This window comes from Microcebus murinus, chromosome 6, assembly GCF_040939455.1.
Source record: "Microcebus murinus isolate Inina chromosome 6, M.murinus_Inina_mat1.0, whole genome shotgun sequence".
Taxonomy (NCBI): domain Eukaryota; kingdom Metazoa; phylum Chordata; class Mammalia; order Primates; family Cheirogaleidae; genus Microcebus; species Microcebus murinus.
The window spans coordinates 69,272,171-69,290,885 of record NC_134109.1 but is presented as its reverse complement, the minus strand read 5'-3'; the positions used below and the strand labels follow the sequence as shown (position 1 = coordinate 69,290,885).

Genomic DNA, 18,715 nt, shown 5'->3' with positions numbered 1-18,715 from the left:
TGGAGCTTTTTGCCTGACTCATTTTCCTAAATGCAGGTACTAAATGCCCTGGCCCAGAGCCAGACTCTGTCTGAACTATAGATAACACAGCTGCTCTGGGCTAGATGGAGACCCCTAACCAAGACAGTTGTTGCCTGGCCCACCAGTCTCTGGTGGGGCGACCTGTGTCCAGACCTGGAGGTGACTGGTGTTCTCCAGGCAAGTGGGGCAGAAGGGCAGGACAGGAAAAATCTTCCCCTTTGCAGGCCCTGGGAGCAGCTGCAGAGGAGTGGGGAGAGGAAGCTGGGGCCCAGCCCAGGAGCGCAGAACATAGCTGACGCCACACTCAGCAATGGAGAGTGCAAGCATGACTGGCTGCGTGTCCAGGCAACCACTGCGGGCTTTGGTTTGAAATCCCCCCTCTCCCCAACCACAGCGCACTGCACTTGGCGCATGCGGATTAGTCCATCTGATTAGCTGTCAGCTTGGAAGGAGAGAAGCAGGCCTGGGGGATGGGGTGCAGGGCAGGTATATTTTGAAGGTGGGGTAGGCATAGCTGGGAAGGAGAAATCCATGAGAGGGCCTCTGTGGGGGCTGCTCAGCAACCAAGGCACAGTCTGAGGACATTTAGCGGATGTGTGTGTGGGAGTGTAGCAAGCTGGGGGTAGACTTGAACCTGCAGGGGACGCATCTGATGCAGCAGCAGCTCTGCAGTGCCGAGGTAGCTGAGGCGGCCCCGGCCAGGCCCTGCCAGGCGCTGAGGAACCAGCACCCTAGGTAGGAACCCCAGGGATGGGTGATGAAGGGCAAAAACTCTTTCGCCCACCCCTTCCAGGTTTCCAAGCACAAAACTGTCACCCCTCCTGATTCCCCAGGGCTCGGGCACAGATGCAGGGGATCGAGGTGTACAAAGGATGCTCGGGACACAGTTGAGCCGTTACAAAGCCAGTGCCTTCACGACGGGCCAGCCGCCTTGGCTGTGGACCTGGGAAACTTTTCCACAGTTAGTAAAGCCAATCCCACTTTGTTGCCCTCCTTCAAGGTTTGGGGGGCTCCGGCCTGCTGGTGTTTTGGTGTTACTGTTCTCCACACCCTGTTGCAGAGCAGAACTCACCTCCCTAACTAGGCTCTCCGCCCCACGGCTCAGATTGGAGGGTCTGCTGTCCTGCTAGTCCCCAGCCCTTCCAGCCCCTGCTCTTGGCTCCATCATGGTTGTCTTTCTGTGTGTGTGCTGTCTGCAGACTGAGCGGCTTTGCTGATTCCTTCATTCAACAAGTATTCGCGCAGTGCCTACTATGTGCCAGGCATCGTTCTGGTCAACAAGGATAGAACTATGACCAAAAGAAAGATCCCTCCCCTGGGTACCTCTACTCAACTATTTGTAGAAGTGGAATTCAGGCCCAAGCTTTGCAAACACACACATTCCTAGTCAGAAGAGTGAGGGGCTGGGGCCCCACCACGTGGGGTGGGTGGGGACTGTGTAGAGAGTACTACAGGGTGATAGTAGACAAGACAAAGGAGAGCAGAGCAAAATGCTATAAATAAAAAGAGCTGGGGGGGGGGCAACCTCAGCAAGGTAGACCAAATAAGGCCTGGAGTGGAAGGAAGGTGATCTGTCCCTCTGTTCTCGCCTCCCCGGCATTGTGCCTGCTTTGTCTGGGCTCTGTCACCACCCTGATCAAGTGTCAGGCCCAAACAGAGGCCATTTGCTGTGAACATGCCAGCGGTAGTTCAGAGGAAAAGTTGCTAAAATTACTACCAGGAATGGGGGTGGGGAAGACACTAGGGCGAATTAGTGGAGACATCACCAGGGAAAGAGGGAAATCGGAAAGATGCCCCTCAAACCCAAAGGGAAGGCAGCAGAATGGGGTCAGAAAGTGGCAGGAGACTTGGCCCAGAAGGAGGAATGAGGCACCAGTAGTCTGTGCACACAGGAGAGGGGACCCACCCAGGAGTGGAGACCGACTCTCCCACTCGCCTGCCCTCGCATCCCTGACCTTGGGGGGCCCCTGCCCTGGCTCCACACGAGCCTGGGATTAGGGAGCTGAGCTCTGTGCCTGCCTCAGGTTTCCCTTTGCAAACAGCTGCTCCTTCTTGTCATTCTTTTGTCTTCCTGCTGGCTCCAAAATCTTTTGTACCTCTGCATTTCTTCCCCTGAGCCCCCATAGTCTCTGCTTTCTGACAGACAGTGGACAGCTGGAAAGACTGGAGCTGGGGTGGGTTTGGGGCTGGCCCAGTTCAGTTTGGAGTGGTTTGGGAAGGTAGTTCTTGCTTCAGGGAGTGTTTGGAGGGGCACAACTTGCCAACAGGAGGCTTTGTGGGAAGTGGCCAGTCTGGGGCCCAGGGCTGGAGGCCTCAGAGGGCAGGAGGGGGGCAGCCTGGCGAGCTTTGGAGTCATTCACAAGGGTCCACTTTGAAACCTAGCGATTCCATTTTTCTAGCTGTGTGGTCTAGGTCAGTCACATAACTAGTTTTGTCATCTGGAACTGTGGTCCCCAACCCCTGAGGCTGTGGATCAGTACCAGTCCGTGGCCTGTTAGGAACTAGGCTGCACAGCAGGAGGTGAGTGGCGGGTGAGCTAGCGAAGCTTCGTCTGTATTTACAGCCACTCCCCATCGCTTGCATCTCTGTTTAAGCTCTGCTCCTAGATTCTCACAGGAGCACAAACCCTGCTGTAAACTGCGCATGTGAGGGATCTAGGTTGCAGGCTCCTTATGAGAATCCAATGCCTGATGATCTGAAGTGGAGCCGAGGTGGTGATTCTAGCGCTGGGGAGCAGCTGCAAGTACAGATTATCATTAGCAGAGAGGTTTGACTGCACAATAAATGTAATGCACTTGAATCATCCCAAAACCATCTCCCCTCCCCAGTTGGTGGAAAATTTGTCTTCCGTGAAACTGGTCCCTGGTGCCAAAAAGTCTGGAGACTGCTGATCTATTACATGAGGACAGTCACATTTACTTTCCAGAGCTATTAACACCATGAGATATCGCACGGGGGAAGGGTCTAGCACACCAGACACACTCTGGGCCCTCACTAAGCAGCAGCATTTATGTTAGGACACAGACAGAAGGAAGCCAGACTGTACGCAGTAGGGCCAGGTACCCTGCTACATAGGTTCTTTGTCCCCACCCCTCCCTCAGCCCCCTTAAGTCCATTTGGTTCAAGGGAGGGTCTGGGCCAGGGTGGACCAGGCATCCTGGAGTCCTGTGGTCTGTTTGTCCAGACAAGAACCAAGGAGGCCAAGGTTCTCGGACTGACCAGGGGAGCTTCAACAGTCTCAACCACCCCTGGCTGGAGCCAAATTGATCTTGGGACACAGAGGGGCCAAAAACCTCTGGGAGGAGAGTGGCTAGGATATCGTGATATGAAATAATTGTGCAAACTGAGAGACAGCATCCTGGAGTCACCTGCTGGGTACTTTGGCACCCAGACCTGGGGCCCTGCACACTGCTCTCTCTGTGCTGGGCTCCAGCTGGGGACACACCACAGGTCCCTGCTCCTCCACGAGGACCTCTGCTCTGTTCACAGATTTCCCTGGGGCCGTCTCCTGGGGCTGCCAGGCCTGGCCCAGGACAGGCTGTGGCGACCATGGGAAGAGTGGAAGGCGGTTACTCAGTGAGGAGCCTGAGTAATGAGCTCAGTGAGGAGGCTGAGTAATGAGCGCCTGCTCTGGAGGGGAGAGGACATTCTGTCCCTGATTACTCTTGTCAGAGGCCCCATTTCCTCAAGTAGGCCTCCCTGGGACCACTGCCTGTCTCTCCTCTTCTACCCCCACCATAAATGCAAGTGAGTGCACCAAGCACACGCGCCTACACACATGCATGTCTGTGTGTGTGTGCCTGTCTCTGCACAGGCACCAGTGGCAGGAGCTACCTTCTGTAGCCAGTTTTAATCAGAGCACTGGCGTTTGACGAACTCTCCAGGAGGCCTCAGTTCCAGTCCCCAGCTCAGCCCAGCTGGGTCCCAATTAGCCAGTCAGATGCCTCACTGACCCCTGCCGCATGCCAGGCTCTGTGGGGGCCTCTGACTCCAAGGCACTCCCACCAGCTCGGGGAGCCGAAGGTAACACACTGGGAACCACGGGAGACGGCTTGCAGCTAAACAGTGTGATCTAGACCCGGAACAATCCACAGGCAGAGAAGCTCTTGCTCTGTGTGGGCTGGAACAGTCAAAGGTTTCAAGGTGGGGACATGGAACTGGGGCTTGAAGGGAGGCTAGGGCTTTGAGAACTCCTGGGATTCAGGATGTGTTCTAAGCAGTGAGAGTCGCACCATGACCAAAGGGATGGAGGGGGACTGGTGTGGTGAGTTAGTGAGGACTCAGACTGTGCTGTGAGGGGTCTGGAGACTTAGGTGGAAGGAAAAAGGGGAAAGGGCTGTCTAAGTGTTGAGTGTCTCCCTGTGCTGGTACCAAGCACAGTGTTTTACACACATGATCTCACTTAATGCTAACAATTGTCTGTCACTTAACTTGCATGTTATAGATGGACAACAGGGTTCAGAGAGGCTAAGCTGTTTGCTCAAGGTCAAGCAGCCAGTGTGCACTGGGATTCAGACCCAGGTCTATCCTGCTCAAAAGTACTGTCTACCGACTCTGCCATGTTCCCCAGATCAGAAAAATGGACAATGTCCTGGAAGCAACGAGTAACTAAAGTTCTAGGGCAGTCATTGTGATGTCTTGAGAGCAGGGTTTGAGGGGCCTCGACAGGCTACTGTTGGGTGCTTGAAGGAAGAAGAGGCTGGAGGCAGGGAGACCCGAGAGAAGACTACAGAAGCAAGACTACACTACAAGGCCAGCAGGAGAGCGAGCCCAGCATGAAGAGGAAAGGCAACACTAGAAGGCATTTCTGAGGGAGGAATAAAACATCTTGCTGACAGATAGACTGGATACAGGAAATGAGAAAGGAAGTCATGCCTGCATGACGTTGGCAAGGATGGGAATATTGGCAAAAAGGAACTAGCTATTAGGCAGGAGGAAAGACAAAATGTTCGGTTTGGGGGAGCTGGAGGTAACAGTAGGGAGAGTGATGGAAGATGTTTTGCGTTCCGTTAAGAAGGTGGAATCATGGGCCCAGTGGGCAGAACTGGAGAAAGAGAGTTGATTGCCCAGGAGATGTGGGAGAAGCCATTGGAGAGAAGAGGAAGGGGCAGGGAGATACCCACAGTGAAAAGATGGGGGAAGAAAGAGAAGCCCACAGAGAATGGAGAAGGAGATTGAAAGAGAGGCCAGGGGAACAAGAAAAGAGCAGTTTCCTAGAAGCCAAAAGAAGTATTTCAAGAGGAGCAGGTGGCTGGTAGTGTCAGATGCCAAAGAAAGGCTGTCAGGAAGAGAAGACAACTTGGGTTATCTTGGAGCAAACAGCCTCTGTCGAGTCACAGGCAGAGCCAGGCTACAGGGAGTTAATTAAGAAAAGGATGAGTGGACAGGAAGTGGAAGCAGTGGGTGTACACCATGTGTTTGAGGACTTTGGCAGTGAAATGAATGAGATTAGATAGCAGCTAAAGAGGAAAATGGCCAAGTAGCACTGTTTGTTTTGTTTTTAAGATAGGGCAGTCCTGAACACGTGAAGAGGAGTGATAGAAGATGCCCTGTTTTGTTCCCCATTCCCTTTTACATTTTCTGGTTCTGTTTTCTTTTTTTTTTTTTTTTTTTTTTGAGACAGAGTCTCACTTTGTTGTCCAGGCTAGAGTGAGTGCCATGGCGTCAGCCTAGCTCACAGCAACCTCAAACTCCTGGGCTCAAGCGATCCTCCTGCCTCAGCCTCCTGAGTAGCTGGGACTACAGGCATGCGCCACCATGCCCGGCTAATTTTTTTATATATATATCAGTTGGCCAATTAATTTCTTTCTATTTATAGTAGAGACGGGGTCTCGCTCTTGCTCAGGCTGGTTTTGAACTCCTGACCTTGAGCAATCCGCCCGCCTCGGCCTCCCAAGAGCTAGGATTACAGGCGTGAGCCACAGCGCCCGGCCTGGTTCTGTTTTCTTATTCCCGTCTCTCTTTTTGGAAGCCGGTAGGGGGGCAGTTTGGGAATACCTGGAGAGTTGGTGTGCCAGATGTGAGACTCGATGGCTCCTCCCCTCCAGATACGCAGGCAGGGAGCTGGGAGCAGAGCTTGCCGCAGCCCTGGCTCTCCTCCCTGCGCCTTCTCCGACTGCCTGAGAAGGGTCACGGCCTCCTGACCTCCACCGTGGCAGTACTAAAGCAGGCTGCAGGGCAGGGAGTAGCCCTAGCAAGTGTCTTCTGCTTACTTTTTAAAAATTTTACCTAGAAAGACAATGTTACTGGTTTGATGGTACAGGTGCCTCTACTGGCACTCGGGGGCTGGGATAACTTCCTGGTGTCTTAGGGCAGGGCCCTTGCTGGCGCTCCAAGGGGAGGGTGGAGAGCTGGCCCTGCTCTGCTGTCTCTGTGCGGCAGGGCTGTGCAGCATCCCTGCAGCCGGGTGTACACGCCTGGGCTCAGTGCAGAGCTTTCATTCCAGGTTTTTGCTACACATGCCCCAAAGTTTTCCATAAGAATTAGAAACTGAATAAGTAAACCAACAGATACACACGTTACACGCGTCCTTCTGACCATGGGAGAGGCTGGTGAGTGACTGCCCGGATCTGAGACTCACAAAGTCAGGCTTGGAAGAGAGGATCCGGGGAGCTGGCTGCTGCTTGCCCCCAAGGGAGCTTTTCGGGGCAGCCAGCAGCCGGAGTGCCAGACTGTTCTCAGTCTGTAGACCAGACTAAAGGCTGAGAGCTGCTCAGGCTCAACCTCTTAACAGACAGATACAGGGGTCTTAGTTTCCCCACCTGCAGCAAGGAAAGAAGGGTCTTTTTCAAAACGCTTTGAGTTTATCAGATTAAAGGAGCTGAAGCTTTGTGAACAGGGAGAGTGAGAAAGAAGCAGGATGGTTGAGTTGTTGGTTTGTTGGGAGTGGGGAAAAGTCAGGGCAGAGGTGCATGAGGAGGCCAAAAGAGGGGTAGACAGGGAGGCATGCAGAGATACAGCAGGGTAGCCAGAGGGGTGGGGCTGGCAGAGCTGAGGTCTAGCCGTGGGAATAAAGGCAGTGGAATGAAAAGGCCAAGACAACAGAAAGAGTGGCAGAGCTGTGTGCTCTCATGTCATGAAGGGGAGGTGACCTTGCCCAAGGGCAGAGCCTCATGGTTCTGAGAAGCAGAGTGGGGGGCACAGCTTCCAGCCGGGCCTCCCCGTGCCTGGGCCCCTGTCTCTGAGATTACAGCCTTGGCTGCCAAGAGCAGATCCCTGGGGGTGGTGTGAAACAAAGCAAAAGGCCCTTTTGTGGTGCTGGGCTCCTAAGAATAGCTCGGCTGGGCTCGGGGAGGTGGGTCTTGTTCTCAGAGGTGTCCCTGTGCCTGGTGTCAGACGGTGCTGACGGCTAGTTGTTGGGCATGTGGCGGCCATCGGCCCACCTCAACCTCTGTTACCCACCTGTGCTTGTCCACAGGGACAGCGGTAGAGCAGGACTCAGGGGAGGACACAAAACTGGCCCAAATGTGTTAGTGGGGAGACAGAGGTCACAAGTCTGGAAAAGAAATCTGGCGCCTGAAGCTGAAGACAGTGAGGCTCCTGGGAAGAGAGGGGGTGGGACAGAGGGGCCCGAAGTACCACAGGCAGAGACGAAGGACATGTGGACAGGCCTCGTAGGATGTGGTGGAAGGAAGCCGATCCAGGCAAAGAAGTAGGGAAAATAGGGGCAGGAGAGCAGAACATGGAGAGGAAAGGGATGAGGAATTGAGGGGGACGATGGAAGGGAGAGAACGAGAGAGGTGGAAAAGGCAGTGGGCCCCACAGCCACACAGGGGTGGAGGGGGGTGGAGCTGCTCTGGGAAGAGCTTGGGAGAAAGGCCCTCAAACGCCATTCCTGTGAGATAACAATGCAGTTCAAATCCCTCCCTAATCTCCCCTCCTATTATTAGCCCAGCTGTCCCCTCAGAGAAGAGGCCACAGGTCCCTGGGCTCTGTCCTTTCCCCCGTGCCCTTGGCTAGAATTAGACAGACGTGCCTGCGTGGTCATTTGCTAACCACGGTCCTTCTGGCTTCTGCGCAATGTCACTGGAGAAGAGCGTGGAGAGGTGGCAGGAAGGTGACGGAAGGTCATAGGACCCCCTCTGTGGGTGAGGCACTACCTGAACACCGAAGGGGTGAAGAATCACGCCAAAGGTCTTTGTACTTAAAGGTTTTCAGATCAATAAACTAGACACACCACCAACATGGTAACTAAGTCCAAAGCGACAACAGTTAACATGTGCAAAATAACTGAAAACTTGAGCACATAACATGGGAACGCAGAATCACTGTCCCCGAAGGGCAGGGCAGAGAGGAAGGGGTTCTGGGGAAGGTGAGCTTGGCCGTGGTCTTGAGGAACCACGTCCACAGCTGCTGGCCAATGCTGTGGGCATTCTGAGGCAATAAGAGAATCCAGGGGACAATGGCTTCCATGTCTAATTTTCTGTCCGACGTCTGGAGGACAAGGTTGTTATAAGCTCAAACAAGGAGTAGCAGACTTGGGCTTTTTCAGCAGACTGGTATTTGTTGCTTTTTACTTGAAACTGCTGGTTCTTTCTTATCCAAGTTGTTGCTTTTATGTTTGCCCTGTGGCCTCCCTCTTGCCTCTAGTCTCCCTAAATATCATTCTACGTTTTGATATTTAAAATGGCTAAAAGTTGTGTGTATTTTTATTTTGAGCTCTTTTGACTCTGACCAATCTAAATAAAATAAATACAGGATGAATAATGCACCAAAGAGGGTGAACAGCTGCTGTTCTCTGTGCCTGTGAGGGTTCCAGCAGCTTCTGCAGGATGAGGGACATAGATGAGATTCCCTGGACCCTATTCAGGGAGAGGGTGGAGGAGTGTGGAGGTAGCTTTCTCTCTCTCTCTCTTTGTTTTTCTGTCTTTCTCTTTTCCAACTTGCTTTCTCCTCCCTCCCCCCTTGCTCTCTTCTTTCCTTTCTCCCTATCATAAAAGTAATGCTCCTCACTGTAAAAATGCAAACGACAAATCTGTAAGGCAAAAGAAGTGAAGCTCCTTCCACTCTTCACAAGCCCATCCCCAAAGGTAACCCCAAAGGTTAATGGGTGGGGTGTATCCTTTTGGAAGCTTTTATCTATTTGTATAAAATACACACTGGGATTTTTTTTTTAACTGGGATACACAAAAATGAAATGCTTATAGTTTTTGGAGGCTTCTCAAAGTCATGGATGATTCCAGGGGTCCTCCCTCAAGTGACTTGTATTTGGGTTATTACCAGCTTCTTTAGAGACTAAACTGTAATCAACTCTTGAAAATAAATCACAATGAATTTCAAAATATGATCAAAATGGCCAAGGAAAGTTAAGTAAGAGGGTGCTGACAAACACCTCTTTCTATCTCAGCCCTTCTTTGGGAGAGGGTGTCACTTGGACAGAGAGGCTCTGTCTGGGGGCAGGAGTGACAGAAGGTATGTGATGGGCTCTCAGGTCATGGGAGATTATCGAGATATAACAGAGAGGTCAGTCTCTGCTGGTGAAAAAGACTTTTTTTCCCCACAGCAGTAACATTGACATAACGGTGTCTAACCATTACTTTTTTTTTTTTTTTTTTTTGAGACAGAGTCTCGCTTTGTTGTCCAGGCTAGAGTGAGTGCCGTGGCGTCAGCCTAGCTCACAGCAACCTCAAACTCCTGGGCTCGAGCGATCCTTCTGCCTCAGCCTCCCGAGTAGCTGGGACTACAGGCATGAGCCACCATGCCCGGCTAATTTTTTTTTTTTATATATATATATCAGTTGGCCAATTAATTTCTTTCTATTTATAGTAGAGACGGGGTCTCGCTCTTGCTCAGGCTGGTTTTGAACTCCTGACCTTGAGCAATCCGCCCGCCTCGGCCTCCCAAGAGCTAGGATTACAGGCGTGAGCCACCGCGCCCGGCCTAACCATTACTTTTGCAAAGCAGTTTCTGAAAGTGTCGCATTTTTCATGCTCAGAAACTGATCTGGTCCTTTTTCTGTTTAAAACTCTGTAGCTTTTCCTGAAGGTCACATTTGTACCTGTCCTTTGTTGTGAAAGTTCTAAAGTGGCCTCTAGCCAAAAGTCAATCAGAAGTTCTGACTAAGATCCTAATATAGTTGATGACTCTGATGCAGCCCTTGAGCTGACAGCTGGTGTGGCATGGGTGGCTGGATTCCTGATGTGAGAGCAGGAGACCAGAAGCACCTGAAATGCCCCACTCTGTGCTCTGAGCGGCTCTGTGCTGCTCCGTGGGCTTCCTCTTCCCCCGCTGCAGACCCCACACAGAGCCAATGCTCATTCCTCCACTTCTCAGAGACCCACCCTATGCCCCGGCCAATCAAAGGGAACAAGGCAGGATGGGAAAAAGGAAAGAAAAATATAAGGCAATTATTATGGATCCTGACAGAGCTCGGTCAATAGGTTCCTAAGACACGGAACCATCTTGTCTTGCAAACAGGGCGCATGCATGTGGAGGACCAAGGGTGGGAGGAGAGCTCAAAATCAAGAGAATGGAGAGTAAGATAGGGAAGTGCAGGAGTACTGATAAGACTTAGCAAGGCCTCACCTCCCTGGGCAGTGCTGGGGGCCCTGGGGAGGAAGAGGAGGAGTGGCCCCGCTCCCAGCCCTGGGTCCTTCTTCTCTTTTCCCACGCCTCATCGCACCTGCAGGATCAGTGCTGCCCCAGTCCCTGGCCCCATTTCAGGCCCCAGAAAGAGAGATGGAAGAGGCTCTGGCCCACACTCGGAGTCTCAGTGTCAGGTTGTCCTTGCTGCTGTGCCCTCGTTTTAGAAATGCAGCTTTTGTCTTGTTCCTAAGACTTGGGCCCCACCCTGTACCGCAGTCTGGTAACAGCCCTAATTCTCTATGCCAGTGGCCCTGTCTTGGTAACCCTCTTAGTTTTTTCTGACTCCTGTTTACTTTCAGGGATTAGATTTTTCTCTTAAGTTCCAGCCTAGAAGCTGGGGGCCCTGTTTCCTGTTAATAGACAGAGGCAGAATATTTTAATGACTAAGAGTTTACATTTTGGAGTCAAACAGACCTGGGTTCAAAAGTCCTGACTCTACCATGAACCAGTCCTGACTCTACCATGAACCAGCTCTGTGACCTGGGTGTTACTTAGCCTCTCTGAGAAAAAAAGTGATTCTTGCTCAGTCAGAGTGTGAGCCACAGACTGGCAGCATCAACATCATGGGAGCTTGTTAGAGCTGCAGAATCTCAGGCCCCACCCTAGGCCTACTGAAACATTAACACTTTAAGGAGACCCCCCCACACCCCCTTCCAGTGATTTAGTGCACATTAAAGTCTGAGAAGCACTAATGTGAAGAGCACAGGTTTTGGAACCAGGAAGATGCTTTGAAGCCCAGCTCTAAACCTCAGTCTTAGCTGTAAAATGTGGATGGCAATACTGACCCCGTGCACTTAGCTTGGGGATGACGTATATAAAGCTATAGGCACAGCTCCTAACAAACAGTGAACATGACATAAAGCTATCCATTACTGTCTATCGCTACCATTTGTCTGCTTGCCTTTCCAACCTGTTCCAGTGCCCTCTTGTTAGAACATCTTCCTGACTCTGACTGCTTTAATAGACTAGCTCCTTTATCTGCTGCCAGGCTGGTCCGAACTTCCTTCTATTCAGGCTCTGCCCCATCTCACTGGGCCCTGTCTAATTCCAGACCCCAGCTCCTTCCAGCCGGCCTGTTCAGCTCTAGTTAACACAAGCATGCTTCACCACACCCCAGGAATCCATCCACCAATTCTGATTAGCACCAACTTTGTGGCAGGCCTAGTCCTGACTTCAGGAACTCACAGATTACTGTTGTCAAAAGGATAAACTGAGACACATAAAAACTTTTTTTTCCAGCAGAATCCTCTTCTGGATTTTATTTTTTTCTTTTCTTTCTTTCTTTCTTTTTCTTTTTTTTTTTTTTTTGAGGCACATAAAATTTTAAAGAGTTTATTTGTGCAAATAGCAATTCATGAATCAGGCAGCTCCAAACCAGGAGTGGTTCAAGAGCTCCACCAGGGGGATTCCAAGGGGAGGCTTTCATAGGATGCACACGGTAGTAAAACAAAGAAAATATTTGACTGGTAACAGTTATACAGTTGTCTTATTTGGTCTATCCTGCTGTAAAGTCTCTAATTATAGATTTATAAGTTTGTTGGTAACTTCTGATCTGTTGAGCTGAAGTTTGGTTTTTCTTTAATAGAGACATTTACAAGAAATAGCCCAAGTTAGGTTTCACTTATGTTTACAAATCAAGCAGGGTTAAGGTCACTTATGAGGCTTAACTGGTGTTGTCTGCTCAGGGATTCTTCAGGCCCAGTGTCCATTTTAATTTACTTTAATACTATAGGGGGGCAGACAAGCAGAGAGGCAGTGACAATATGGTGTAACCGGCACTGTGATGGAGGAAGTACCAGGTGCTGTGGTGGGAGAAGTCCTAGATGCCATGGGAGCATGAAGAAAGGCCACCTAATCTGGGCTGGAGATCAGGGAAGGCTCCCTGGAAGAAACAACATTTTAGGCGAGACTTAAAGGATGAGCTGGACTATATCAGGAAAAGGAGCTGGACAGAGAGACCAACATGTCCAAAGGCCTGAGAGGAACTGAAATTTTTTCAGTGTGGCTAAAGCACGGGAGTACTCGGAGGGAAAATGGCAAGAGGAAAGGACAGAAAGCAAGTAGGGGCTGGTCCTGAAGGACCTTATGAACCAAGTTAAGAGAGTTTGAACTTCAACCTGCAAGCACTGAGCAACTATTAAAGTGCTTTAAGAAAGGAAGTGCTATTATGTGATTTTATAAAATAGGTGGTATAACCAGTCATTCTTTGGAAAACCGACATTTAGTTTTCTGATTCATTTGCATAGGTGAGTCTAGATTTGTGGTCATGAGTGGAGAATGAGGAGAACTGCCTAGAGAGGCTGGGAATCAGAGAAAGGAAAGGGAAGGGGACCCAGGAGAAAAGTGCTCAATAGCATTCCTACTATTCTGTAGATTCCACCTTCAAAATGTCCTGCCTCCTCCCTTCCTTTCCATTCTCTTTAAAAACACAAGGCAAGGCCCATTTCGTGTCTGCATAATTGCAACAGCACCTTAACTAGTCTTCCAGCTGCTCATTTCACCAAATGACTGGCAGACTGCTTTTTCTAAAGTCCCGCTTCCTACATATCTGTCATTCATAGAAACTTCCAGGGCTTCCTGTTGTCTTCAAGACAAAGCCTAGACTCCTGCAGCTGGCATTTAAAGGCACTCCATAAACTGGCTTGGTTGCCCCAACTCATCCTTTCACAGTTTCCCACCTCCAGACCTGACAGGTCCACAAACGGCACCCTCACCCCAGTGAGGCTTTGTCATTCCCTGACCTTGCTGGGACTTTCCCTGCCTGTACTGGGCACAGCTCAACGGCTCTTCTATGGAAGCACTTTCCTATCTGACACAGGTACTCTTGAAACACATAAAAAATAAACAAACAAAACTTTGTTGAAACTCTACAAGTACAAATGATACCCAAGATCTCCTACCCAATCACATTATTCTCATTTGTCCAGTTCTTTCCAAGGTGAGTGTGTGGTGTGTATGACAAACTTTTCTTATGGCTGCAATGTGTAGATATATATGCACACAACCTTATGTTCTATCAATCAGCATTCCATATTTCTGCAATCTTCAGTTTTATAAATGGGGATAATGATGTTGCCAGCCTATTGGGTTTGCTTTGAGAATTAGATAAATTAATGCAGAGCTTCTCAAGCTTGTCCATGTTGCAGAATCACAAGAAAAGCTTGTTAAGACACACTTTCTTGGGCCCGGCTTCAAGATTCTGATTCATTAGATCAAGATGGAATGCCTGAATTGCATACCTGATGCCACTGGTTTGAGGGACACTCTTTGAGAACCACTAAATTGATACATGTAAAGTGCTCAGAATAGTGCCTGGTACATGGTAAGCAGTCTTTTAGCAGTTTTTAATAACATCTTTATTGAGATATAATTCATATGACACAAAATTCACCCTTTTACAGTGTATGACTTAGTTTTTAGTATGTTCAGTATATTCAGAGTTGCATAAATATAATATTTATATAATAAATAATGTATCTGTAAACATGTACACATGGTTTCTTTTTCTTTTGAATGATTTTGTCAGAACAAATTCTAGGAGATGGATTCCTGAGTCAAAGATTATGAATATTTTTATGTCTAGTGATTCTTTGAATGTATTCGTTTGAGAATTTCTATTTCTTGCTTTTTATTGTTAGCATGTTGCTTATTTCTTACACTGTTTCAGTTTTCTTGAGTTTATGTTACAAGACTGTGAGGTCCTTGGGGTCAAAAATCATAATATTTTCATCTTTGTGGCCCCAAGGGCTACACTATCCGTGTGGTAGTTGCTAGCCAAATGTGGCTATTGACTGTTTGAAATGTGTCTAGAGCAACTGAGAAATTGAATTTTTTATTTAATTAAATTTAAAAATGAAGGCAGATTGATTGATTTTTGACAAAGATTCCAAAGCAATTCATTAGGGAAATGGTGCTAGATATCCACATGCAAAAGATAAATTTAGATCTATACACAAAAATAATTTAAAATGGGTTATGGACTTACATTTAAGAGCTAAAACTATAAAATTTTTAGAAGAAAACATAGAAAAATCTTTGGTTAGGCAATAAGTTCTTACATAAAAATACCACAAGTATAATCTATAAAAGACAAAATTGATAAATTAGACTTCATCAAAATTGAAAGCTTTTGTGCTTCAAAAGATAACATTAAGAAATCAAATTTAAAAAATTAAAAAGGAAAGCTTGAAGATACGTCAATCAAAACTGCCAAAGTGAAACGCAAAGAGAAAAATAACAGAAAAGAACTGCATATCCAAGAACTGAGACAATTTTAAAAATATGTGTGATGGAAATACCAGAGGGAGAAAAAAGAGAGAAAGGAGTAGAATAAATATTTTAAGCCTCCTGAACTTGAGAAACAAATTTATATTATTTATAATTATTGAGTCTATGGTATTGTTGTTATAGCAGCAGGAATGGACTAAAATAGGTTGGAAGTTTCAGCCCTTCAACCCTGACTTCCAGAGAGGGGAGAGGGGCTGAAGCTTGAGTTAATCACAAGGGGCAATGATTTAATCAATCGTGCCTATGTGAGGGGACCTCCAAAAATCTTAAATGATGGGTTCAGAAAGCTTCAAGGTTGGTGAACACATCCACGTGCTAGAGAATAATGCACCCCAACTCCATGGAGCCGAAGTTCCTGTGCTCAGCACCTTTCCAGACCTCGCCCTATGTACCTCTTCAGGTATTCATTTGTGACATCCTTTATAATAAACTAATAAAAGTAAGTAAAATGTTTCCCTGAGTTCTGTGAGCAATTATAACAAATTATTGAAACTGAGGAAGTAGTGAGGGAAACCCTGAATTTGTAGCCACGTCAGACAGAAATGTGGGTAATCTGGGAATCATTACTTGCAACTGGTGTCTGAACTTGGGGGGTAGTTTTGTGGGGCTGAGCCCTTCACCTGTGGAGTTTGTGCTAACTCCAGATAGTGTTAGAATTGGATTATATTGTAGCATACTTGGTTGGTATCTGAAGAGAATTAGAAATTGCCTAGTGTGGGAAACCCACATATTTGATGTCAGAAGTATTGTGACTAGAGAAACAGGTTTCCTTTAGGTATGCTAAGAGTGGAGAGAAAGTGGAATCATATAAAATGCTCAATTAAAACCAGAGAAGGGAGAAAGAGAGGGAACATTTTTAAACAAAGAATAGGGCAGGGTGTGATGGCTCACACCTGTAATCTTAGCACTCTGGGAGGCTGAGGCAGGAGGACTGCTTGAGTCAGGAGTTGGAGACCAGCCTGAGCAAGAGTGATAAAAATAGAAAAATTAGCTGGGTGTGGTGGTGAGTGCTATAGGAGGGTGAGGCAGGAGAATTGCTTGAGTCCAGGAGTTGGAGGTTGCAATGAGCTATGATGACATCACTGCACTTCAGCCTGGGTGACAGAGTGAGACCCTGTCACAAAAAACAAACACAAAGAACAAGCACAGTGAATACAAAACAATTAGAGATATGGGATATAATTCAAACATATCACTTTAAATGTGAAATGATCTAAATACAGGAGGGCACTGGGATACAGACGAGATCATTCCTGAGAAAGTCTTTAGATTGGATTTGTATTTAACTTGGATCCTTGATGAACAGTGCATATACAGTAATAATACTGCTATTAATAATAACAATACTATAATGGCTCATATCTGGTAATAATAATACCCCATTCTGTAATAATAAGTTACAGAAACTATTGTGCTCTTTCTTTGAATTCAAACAGACCATAAAAACAAACTGATGCAAATAGTTTAGATAGGAGATAGGAGAAACTTCTAAAAGAAATATTAAAGGTTAACATTCACCTAATGTTGCACCAATGCTAGGCTAATAGGAATGTTAAGCTCATTTTGATCTTCTAACCAAATCAATAATAATCTTTCCATTTCAATAATTAATCCATTATGCTTCTTAATAATAACTGAAGCTTTCATTGGAGCACTGCCTTTCACATGTTCCATTATTCTCACTTTAACCTTCATAATTGTTCTGATAGTCAAGTGACAGAAGCCTAATGCTTTCCCAACGAGTGAGTGTGTCTGGCCTTTCTCTGAATGCTTAATTATTTCTACTTTTGTTTCCATTGTAATCACCTTTCTCTTCACTGCAGGCTCACCTGGATGTGCAGTGGACCTTCACTTTGGAGGCATGGTCATAAGGGTAAACACAGACTCACAAATCAAATAAAAAAGTTAAGACAGAAGTGATGCTGTGTGTAAGTGACCATATAAACAATGAGACTAGCCACTAACCTAAAGATGTCATGCCCATGAACCACTTACGCCATGCGATTTTGTTTACATGCACAAGAAACTAGTTCCCAAATTATTAATTTAATTATTTAATTAAAAATTATCTTTATGGGTAGCCTTGGGAGCCTGTCTGTATGTATGGAATGCTATAGGTTGGGTCATCTGTAACCTGAGAACTATCTGTACATCAACTAAAAGACAGATTGTCAGAATGGATAAAAAAAAACCAAAACCCTGCTATATATTATCTACATGAAACCCACTTTAAATATAAAAACAGATATATTAAAAGTAAAAGGATAAAGAAAGATATACCTGGCTAACACTGATCAAAAGAAATATAAGCTGGAGGCTGGGCGTGGTGGCTCACGCCTGTAATCCTAGCACTCCGTGAGGCCGAGGCGGGCAGATTGCTCGAGGTCAGGAGTTCAAAACCGGCCTGAGAGAGACCCCGTCTCTACTAAAAAATAGAAAGAAATTAATTGACCAACTAAAAATATATATACAAAAAATTAGCCGGGCATGGTGATGTGCCACCACATCACAGTATGTGTCCCAGCTACTCGGGAGGCTGAGGCAATAGGATCGCTTGAGTCCCGGAGATTGAGGTTGCTGTGAGCTAGGCTGATGCCACGGCACTCACTCTAGCCTGGGCAACAAAGTGAGATTCTGTCTCAAAAAAAAGAAAAGAAAAGAAAAGAAAGAAATATAAGCTGGAGTAGCTATATTAATTTTAGACAAAGAAAATTTCAGAGCAAGGAAAATTATCAGGAATAAAGAGGGGCCTTACATAATGATAAAGTGATCAATTTTCAAGAATACTTAACAGTCTTTAAGGTGTGTGCACCCAACAAGTGAGAGTCAAAATACATGAGGCAAAAATGATAGAACTGCAATGAGATATAGATGAATTCACTGTTTTAGTTAATGACTTCAACACCCCAGTGTCAGTAAATGACAGATCCAGGAGGCAGAAAATCAGCAAGATTATAGTTGAACTGAACAGCCCTAAACCTAATTGATCTAATTGACATCTATAGAATACTTCATTGAATGACAGCAGTGTACACATTCTACTCAAACTCACACAGAACATTCATCAAGATAGACCACATTCCAGTCCATAAAACACACCTGAACAAATTTAAAAGAACAGGCATCATATAAAGTATGTTGTCAGACCACTGTGAAATTAAACTAGGAATCAATAACAGAAAGATAACTGGAAAATCTCAAAATATTTGGAGATCAAACAACACACTTTTATTTTTTTTTGAGACAGAGTCTCGCTTTTGTTGTCCAGGCTAGAGTGAGTGCCATGGCGTCAGCCTAGCTCACAGCAACTCAAACTCCTGGGCTCAAGCAATCCTTCTGCTTCAGCCTCCCGAGTAGCTGGGACTACAGGCATGCGCCACCATGCCCGGCTAATTTTATATATATATGTTAGTTGGCCAATTAATTTCTTTCTATTTATAGTAGAGACGGGGTCTTGCTCTTGCTCAGGCTGGTTTTGAACTCCTGACCTCAAGCAATCCGCCCGCCTCAGCCTCCCAGAGTGCTAGGATTACAGGCGTGAGCCACCGCGCCCGGCTAACAACACACTTTTAAATGACACATTGGTGAAAGAATAAGTCCCAAGACAAATTAAAAAATATTTTGGACTAAATGAATGAAAATACAACTTATCAAAATTAGTGGGATGCAGAATTCCGTGGAGATTCAGAATTTAGTACTACTGCAGGAATAGTAAAGAAAAAAATAGGTTATAAAATTCACCATGGATGGCAACAGCTACTTTTTTTGCTTTTTTTGTTTTGAGACAGAGTATCGCTCTGTTGCCTGGGCTAGAGTGCCATGG

The 18,715-nt window shown here is 46.9% G+C and overlaps 1 protein-coding gene across 1 annotated transcript in view; it reads left to right on the top strand.

Annotated features, from left to right (window-relative positions):
- The window catches only part of NGDN (neuroguidin), a 301,612-nt gene that overhangs the window by 264,720 nt on the left and 18,177 nt on the right, over positions 1 to 18,715 (top strand). The window lies entirely within an intron of this gene.